This window comes from Poecilia formosa, unplaced genomic scaffold (assembly GCF_000485575.1).
Source record: "Poecilia formosa unplaced genomic scaffold, Poecilia_formosa-5.1.2 Scaffold681, whole genome shotgun sequence".
In the NCBI taxonomy this organism is placed as follows: domain Eukaryota; kingdom Metazoa; phylum Chordata; class Actinopteri; order Cyprinodontiformes; family Poeciliidae; genus Poecilia; species Poecilia formosa.
In genome coordinates, this window is record NW_006800620.1 from 35,243 (window position 1) to 38,369 (window position 3,127).

General features: G+C 45.9%; 1 long non-coding RNA gene across 1 annotated transcript in view; it reads right to left on the reverse strand.

The window, feature by feature from the left end:
* LOC107834595 (uncharacterized) overlaps positions 1 to 1,459 on the reverse strand; it is a 4,690-nt gene extending 3,231 nt beyond the window's left edge. The window contains exon 1 of the long non-coding RNA XR_001660399.1: positions 1,289 to 1,459. This is a non-coding gene — a long non-coding RNA (uncharacterized LOC107834595). The remainder of the gene's footprint in view (positions 1 to 1,288) is intronic.
* Between the last annotated feature and the right edge of the window lie 1,668 nt (positions 1,460 to 3,127).

The following is a 3,127-nucleotide window of genomic DNA, read 5'->3' on the forward strand; positions in this document are numbered from 1 at the left end:
CTGACTTCCACAATGTTTTCTCTTCATTTCTTTGAGTGTTCCTGAAAGCCAACAAGTTGCACTTTGGAATGACCTTAATATTGTGTCATGTTTTTGATCCGAGTTTGTTTTACAGCATGAAATGGCTGAATGACTGCTCATCCAACACTGGTGATTCCATACTTTTTGCCAGGGGTTGTACATACATTTTCAAACCTTTCCCACCTTCCACTAACGATACCTCAACAACACCTTTCGCCGGCTCCTCTGCAGCGGGTTCCTCCGCCGCCACCGCGGGCTCCTCCGCTGCCCTACCCTCGCTAGGCGGGTCTCCTACCTGCTCAGCAGCCGCCTGCTGCTTCGCCGAACCCGGCGGGGCCGGCCCGGCCCTGTCTGGGCACATTTTTATTATGTGGCCCTCCTGACCACAACCAAAACATTTCATGCTAGAAGATGTTGCAAAAAGCACATAGTCAAAATCATCTAACCTAACATGAAACCACAAGTTAAGCTCCTCGTCACGTTGATTTAATATCATGAACAGTTGTCTCCTGTGAGAGACATTTTTTAATAGTGACGATTTACACCCAGACGGTACTTTTTTAATCGGTGAAACTACCTTACCGTGTCGAGACAGCTCTTTAATCAAAAAACTTGTCACTAATGAATGGAGGAACATTTGACAATGTTACTTTGGTGGCAGGCAATGTTAGCAGTGACACCTATAAAAACAAGCCGTTCACTGAAACACCCACCTCCACCAACTGTCGAGCTTGCTCAACCTTCTCGACAAACACTACAGCTCCATTCATACGAGCCACAGACCTTATGGACCCATGTCCAACCACCTCTCCAACCGCCAAACAAACTTCCTCCACACTGCACGGAGAACCAGCGCCCACCTTGACGCCGTTCTTCCGTGTCAGCATGGAGAAATCCCCACCACCAGACACCATGGCGTCATCAGACGCCGGCCAGCCAGGCACGCCTGACGGCCACACCCAAACTCAGACAAAAATCCCTTAAAACGTGACAAACTAACACAAATTCACAACTAAACAATTAACATAAACACCAAGTGAAAAAATATATAGAATATAGAAATACAAACACTCGCTCTCTCGCTTTTCTTCCGCTTTACACTCACCCTCCTCTCACACGAAGATTTTTTTTAACAAAACATTTATTGTACAGTAATTTAACAATATACTTTTACATAATCAGGTCAAGAAACTAAAAAAGAATAAATATTTACATTAAGCAGCTTGTTATATTTTAGTTCTTGCTGATTAGACACGGTGCACAAAACATTAGACCCCAAGCAGCGAGCCAACCTCCTGGACATCAGAGAAGTCCGGTCCCGCCACCCGCACCAGCCGCCACAGGGTCACCGTCCCGGACCTGGACAGTGCCTCAGACAGTCCTGGCACGCTGCTGTCACTGACGTCCAGTCTTGCTCCACACACTAACGGTTCTTCTAAAAGCAATACAGAGAATTATGCATTTTTGCTTTTTGCAATTTAAAAAGCACAGGATTTAAAAACACCCTGATAAAACTGAGGCAACCGTTTTAACTTTAAAAAACTAAAATCGGTTAAAAACAGAGCAGCATCCAGCCCCAGAAAATTAACACATCTGAGGACACAGCTGGCCACATCCCTCCACACAAGAGATCCTGTCAGGTATTTTTGTAGAAACTGTAGACGAAAAGTTGCTGTTCTGCTTGCCAGGTGGACAAGGCCCTGGCCCCCCTCCTCTCCTGGTAAAAACAACACAGACTGTGGCACCCAGTGTAGGCCATTCCAGAAAAAGTCGGCCATCTCTTGACTGTATTTTGACCAGATGGTGGGTCTAAAACAGAAAGTTTGTGCCACAGCTGTGATGCTACAAGATTACTTAAAACCAACACCCTGCCCCGGAAGGACATCTGGGAGTGGAGCCACTTCCATTTAGACAACTTGTTTTTGATTTTCTGCTCGACGTTTTCCCAGTTTTTATTTACAATATCTTTATCGCCTAAAAACACACTGTTATTAATTCTTCAAGTACTTCAATGACTCATGTCTATGCTTTTATTTTGAAGTGGTTCCCTTTATTGGAAGGAGGTTTGTTCCGTTTATTTCTTCTTCTTGACGTGCAGTTGATCTGTTTGTTGTTTACTGTTGAGACTGGTGCCGCAGTCATTGACGATAAAATGCTTCAATTTATTTGCACCGTCCTGTCAGTAATTCTTCAGTAAACCATTTAAACACCCTGATGACCAGCCTGCTTTCTGACCGAAGCCCTATCGTGATCAGTTAAGAAAATCCAGCAACAGAGGTCAAATCCTCAACAAATGGTCCTTCGAGCCGGATAATTGACTGCGATAGAATGTCATCAGAGGAAAACACAACAACCCACCCTCATACTGATGTACGAGAGTTACATACAAGGCAGCACCGTACACCCAAGCATCTAGAGGAGTACATCCTTGCCTACAACCCTCCTAGGCCTGCTCTGTCCTCCCACCTCGACCACAAAGAGCACAAGGAGCAGATGAGAGCAGCGGCCACAGCAGGCAGTGGACAAGCGGATGGAACCTTTCATCTTGGACCAAGCAGAGCCTCACGTAGCTCTACCCCTGGCGACCTACTGAGCACCACGTCACTCAGACAACTCGTTGAATCCATTTCCAGGACTGAGGAGGAAGAAAAGGTGGAAATGGCTGAAATCACTCAAAAACTATGTCAGTATGAACATCGACAACGTCGTCGCCAAGATCTACTGGAACACATCACATCATTCCTACAGGAGGAAGAAGAGAATGAGGAGACTCACAAAACTGAAGGTGCCACACCCACTCAAGTACGAGCACAATCCTCACTCAACACCCTCACCTGTGTCCACTCTCCATGGCCCTCAACTCCGGCAGAAAGGCAGGTTCACCACATGGAGGCATACACTGAGAGAGACATAACTACAAATATGAACTTCACACCAGAAAGAAAAGCTGAGCCGAGAAATTACAATCCTGGAGTCGTAAGAGAGGGAGCAAACTCTGCATTCATCCCAATACGTTCAACCTCTCCAAAGCACACAAGCTCCTCTCATCCCAGCATCTCAACTGGTCAATTGACGCCAATCTCAAATTTACAACAGCCCATAAGGC